This window comes from Arachis hypogaea, chromosome 9 (genome assembly GCF_003086295.3).
Source record: "Arachis hypogaea cultivar Tifrunner chromosome 9, arahy.Tifrunner.gnm2.J5K5, whole genome shotgun sequence".
NCBI lineage: Eukaryota > Viridiplantae > Streptophyta > Magnoliopsida > Fabales > Fabaceae > Arachis > Arachis hypogaea.
In genome coordinates this window covers 15,838,851-15,844,668 of record NC_092044.1, presented here as the reverse complement: position 1 = coordinate 15,844,668, position 5,818 = coordinate 15,838,851, and the positions used below count along the sequence as shown (strand labels likewise).

Genomic DNA, 5,818 nt, shown 5'->3' with positions numbered 1-5,818 from the left:
CTTCCTTGTTCCGTAATATGTGAGGATCCTTATGTGGGTACCGTCATGACACTATCCAAAGACAGGGTCAAGCCTTCTCCAAACCCAGACAGTTGGAAGCTTAGAGAAATTTTCGCTACCGGAATTGTTCTTGGTAGCTACCAAGCTATAATGACTGTCGTCTTCTTCGTGTTGGCTTATGAAACAAGCTTCTTTCCGGCAAGGAGATCGTCCTTCCGCTTTCCCACTATTCTGTCCTTCTCTCAAGAAAATGATACTATAGCAAAATTGTTCTGCTGCAGGACTATTTTTTCAGCTGTGTATCTTCAAGTCAGTACAATTAGTCAAGCATTAATCTTTGTGACACGCTCCAGGGGTTGGTCTTACACACAAGGACATGGTCTTTTGCTTCTTGTTGCATTCGTTATTGCTCAGTTGGTGCTGCATGTTTTTTTCCACTTAATAGTGATATATACAACAAAGAAAAGAATAAGTACCAACATAATATCGCCAATTTATTGTCAATAATAATTGATATTAAAGACACATTTACTATAAGAAACATGTATAAGGAGACATATTTAAGAAATAAAAATGAAAAAGTATAGATAGACAATGAAAATATTAAACAATGTGAATAATAGATATATTGAATGTTCAACTTATTAGGTGTGTGGACGGTTATCCTAATATTAAGATTTAGGTGGGTAATTTGAGAGTGTAGTGTGTTTTTATTTTACTGGACCAATTTTAGAGTCCATTGTTCACAAAAGCCATTATTTACCTAGTAAAGTTCGAAATGAGACACATCCACAAAGACATTTTTATTAGACACAGGAATAAAAAAAAATATTTTTATTGAGTGATACTAGATAGCCAAAAAATATTTACAATATAGAAATGCCATATAAAAATTTCAATTCTCTTAATAAGCAAGTGACATACACCTCCTTATCACTTATCCTTCTTATTACCTACTATTTTGCTGCATGTTTGGAGTCATTAATGTTCTTTTCAAAATCAATTTTAGTTTCTCTCAAATCAAATCCCTAACATCTCTCGATCACATTATTATCTATTAAATGCAATAATTATCTGCAAAAATATAAAAATTAAATTAAAAATTTTTAACAACTTCTACTATATAACTTATATTTTACATATAGACTATTAAAAAATAAAATATAAAATATAAACAAAAATTTAAAAATAATTTTTTTTTAAAATAATTATTAACTCGTCATATTAAAATCAATAAATAAGCATATATATATAAATATTAAATAAAAAATATTAAAATAATTAAAATCATGACCTACTAGTGTACATATGAGATAATTTGAAGAATACAATAATACGTATAGTTTAAAATTTGATAATATTAATTATAAAAATTTATTAATTATAGACATCATAAGTATGAAATTATGACTATTATGAGTATAAATTATGGTTGTTATTAATATGAAATTATGGACGTTATGTGTATCAATTTATAGATATTATGAGTAAATTTATCAATTGAATAAATTAATTTAAGAATTTGACATTTTTTTAAATTCAATTATGATAAAATTTAAAAATATTTTTGTGTTAACTTTATAGTTACTTATGCAATAACTAAAAAATGATATGTGTATAGATGTAATATCTAATAAACATAAATTTAATTTTTAGATATTAGTTGTATATATATATATATATACACCCTTGTAAGCTCTCCAGCTATTCTTCTTTCTTTTCAATCATTCAATAAAACTTTAATTCAGTCCTTCATTTTTGTGTTTTCATATTTATATTTCTGCATCTGCATATGTGTGCGAACTACCACCGCATCTAACTTCATATTTACTTTATTGTTCTTGCACCTGCATTCATTATTCTGATATCTCCCTACTCAACTACCCTTTTTTCCTACATATATATATATATATATATATATATATATATATTATGTGTATGAACATAGTAGTACAATATAATTATACATAGAATAAATGATCATTTGTACCCATAAGAGATGAAAACGCTGACATTTGTATCCATGAAAACTCGAAACTAATCTTGTACTCATGATAGATACTGTCCGTCTGACAAAAGTGCCCTGACTTGGATCTGAGCTTGGTTCGTGAGTTTTCGAACCTACATGGCACTTCCACCCCCTCCAAAGCCATATTTGAGCCAACCATTCACCATCATCATCTTCATCTTCTTCACCATCATCCCCATTTATCACTGTCTACTCCCAGCCAACATAACCTCCATCACCATCACCTCAGCACCGCCACAGCCACCTCCCTTCACCACAACCTCCGGCGACAACCCACACCGCCGCGCCCCTTTCTCTTCTTCTTCTTCCCTTCTTCTCACCTCCGCTGAGCCCAGAAACCACAGCGCCAGCTCCTCCTCTCCACCAAAGCCCAGAGCAGCAGCGGCCACCTTCTCCATTCCTGGGTCTCCTCACGTTTGCCACCAAATAGCCGCGACACCTAACCTTCTCCGTAGCGTCCTTACGGCGTTCCAACCCGTCACCACTCCCCTGTCCGAACCCTAGCTCCGCCAACCATCACCGTCGGCCTCTACGAGCCACCGCAACCCTCTTCCTTTTTCTCCCCTTTGCGTGTTCTCTGTCTTCCTCAGCCACACCAACGAACCGGCCACCTTCTCCTCCCTCTCTCTCACTGGCCGAACCGCCGCGCCGTCGACGAGCCACAACGACACCGACGATGAGCCCCTTTCTCCCTTTCTTCTTCCTTCTCTGTCATCCCGTCTCACCATCGCGAACCAGCCTAGCACCGTCGCGATTCTAGCCCCGTTTTCCGTTCTCCCATGGAACGACCAGAACAAGGTGTAGTCCTTGTGTCTTCCATCCCCTCCGTTTTTCTCTGTTTCATGGCTGCGTTCACTCTCCGCTGCTGCAATTGAAGCAGTGCCACTACCAGGCCGCCGCTTCTGCCCCGGCCAATTCAGCCATCATATTTCCTTCACCTGTTCATTCTCTGCTTCTCAGGTTCCCATTTTCATTTGTTGAGTTCTGTTTCTTTCATTGTATTGCTTTTAGTTCATTTTGCTTAATTGGGTTAGTTAGAAATGCATGTTAGTTGCTTAGGTTGTTAGATAATCTGAGTTGGATAGTGGATTTAGGTTTGTTTCGATTCATGTTGCTGTTTAAAAATTTTGCTATTTTGATTCATGATGCTGGTTGAAAATTTTAACTTATCTGATGCTGCTGGGAGCTTTGGGGGGTGGGAGTGCCACGTAGGTTCGGAAACCCACGAACCAAGCTCAGATCCAAGTCAGGGCACTTTTGTCAGACGGACAGCATCTATCATGGGTACAAGATTAGTTTCGAGCTTTTATGGATACAAATGTCAGCGTTTTCATCTCTCATGGGTACAAATGGTCATTTATTCATTATACATACACATAAAAATACAAAAGAAAAATCGGTTTATTACCATACCTCTTCAAAACTAGTGTGATTTTTCATATTCTTAAAAATTAGTTGACTAACAACAACGTCGTCGGGTGAGTCCGTCTATTCTTCAAATTCTTCATCAGCACCTTTTACCATATATACCGTATTAAGGTTGAATTCAATTGCCATATTATTTGCAATGAAAAAGATGACTTCTTGTAAAATTTCTTGGCCTATTCTAAATTTTTAATTGTACTTGCAATGGTATTAAAGTTGTGAATTTTGAATGAAAATAATTGAATTAACAGAAACAAAACCATATTAGGGTAGCTTTCAGGTTTTGTATCTCCATTAAATGATAATAAATGACTTAAGAAAAATAAAAAATCAATTACAATTAACTCATTTAATACAAATTATCATTACCATTCTTTATAATTATTATTAGTTTTTATTGTATTCTTAAATATAAAAATAAAATTATAAAAAAAATATTAAGTATTAATTACAAGAATGTCTAATAATAAGAAATTTGATATTATAATTAATGTCATTAATAAATGAGGCTGATAAGAATATGATAAGTGGATTGATAGGAGAGTGAAATAAAAAATAAAACTATTGTTAAGTTATATAAATGAAGTAAATTATAGAAAGTTTTGACTAATTATGGCTGAAAATTTTTTGTTACCAAACTTTTTTTCCTTTTTATTAGACACATGCACAAAGACACTTCTATTAACTATAGCCATAAGCAAAAATTGGCAGGAGTTAGTAGAATCTTTGTTGGTTACATAGCGGGATTCATATAACAATTTAAGTGAAAACCTAGGTGCAGTTGACTTTAAGTGAAGTTGATAATTAAGAGTCGTTAGATGATTTGACTGATTTAACTAAATTCTCATCTAATGGCTCCAACTATCAATTTCACGTGAATTTGACTGAACTTAAATTTTTACCAATAATTTATGTGTCTTTTCCTATTAGCTTAAGCTGAAATGTTTAGAACTCAATCTTTAAAAAGAATCTCAGGATAATGCAAATAAAAAGAGAAAGAAGTCTTATAAAAAAACACCCAAACTTTGAAGAGGACCTGTTAGAGATAAAAAGGAGCATTTCTCTTCTTTTTTTCACCCTTCCTGGATTATTTATTCAAACCTTCTAGTTCCAAAAGAATTGAAACTTCTAAGGCAACATTTCATTTAATTTTCACTATACTCTAATCAACAGATTGCATCTATTATATCTGCCACTGTCACTTGGAAAACTGCTAGAATCAGAAGCATAGGTTGGGGATGGACCAGAGTAATATGGTTGTTTAATATTGTAACTTATGGATTTCTTGATCCTTTAAAGTTCGCTGTTCGTTACGCATTAAGTGCAAGAGCATGGAATCTGGTGGTCGACTAACGTGTGAGTATTTCAACACAAATTCATATAAACTCATAATTCATATTCCACCAAATCAAGTGTTATACCTGTTTTGTTCCATATCAGTAGTTTATTTGGTGACTGATTTTTTATATACACTTATCATGGTTGTTTTTTTAATTATAATTTAAAAGATTCGTTCGTTAGAATGGTTTTTCAAGTTAACATGACTTATTGATGAACATTTTCAGACTACATTCACCAACAAAAATAAGTTTTGGTAGAGAAGCTCGCGAGGCTGCATATGGGCTACCAAGCAAAGAATCTAACATGGTATTCAGCCGGATGAACCGAGATCCTTCGCGGAGAAGCACACTTTTGGAGAAATGAATACATTGGCTGAACAGACAAGAAAACGAGCAGAGATAGCAAGCTTCTCTTTATTCAAATTCAAATAGTTTTTATTTAGGTGCGTTCTATGGTGGGGTTGATATTGTGGTGACTGTTATGACTACAATAGATCTACCATTGTAATGCATACGCATGTCATGGATTTGAATTCAACATTTAGATTTGACTCAAATTTAAAAGTTACTAATAGAATTAATTAATGTAAAGTTACCACAGTGAAATTTTTTCTCTCTTTTCGCACTGTATGGAAGAATAAGCCAAAGCATCATGTATTGCACAACCATTAACCCAAGAAAATACAAATTAACCCAAATCCAACCAAAATAAAACTATATCTTCTTCCTTTCCCTTTCCCTTTCCCTTTTCCTTTCTCTTCATCTTCAACTTTCGTATTATATTCGCAAAGACTTTTCAATAGACATGCTATTTCTATACAACAAAATATCATATTATCAGAGCATATGACAAGTAATTATTGAGAAAAAACAAAGAAAAATAGTAAGAAAAAGAACTGCAAGATATTAGAAATCAATAATTCAAGTGGTATTGAGCTGTAACAATTTTACTTTCACCATATTTTTCTCTTCCATCTAACTTTGATTCAATTTGATTTACTTTCACTAGTCACCAAAATCATAT

General features: G+C 33.4%; 1 long non-coding RNA gene across 1 annotated transcript; it reads left to right on the top strand.

Annotated features, from left to right (window-relative positions):
- The first annotated feature begins 4,470 nt into the window (after positions 1 to 4,470).
- Positions 4,471 to 5,410, top strand: LOC112708936 (uncharacterized). The gene is made up of 2 exons (XR_011865097.1): positions 4,471 to 4,810; positions 5,020 to 5,410. It is a non-coding gene; the product is annotated as an uncharacterized lncRNA (long non-coding RNA).
- Positions 5,411 to 5,818: the final 408 nt, after the last annotated feature.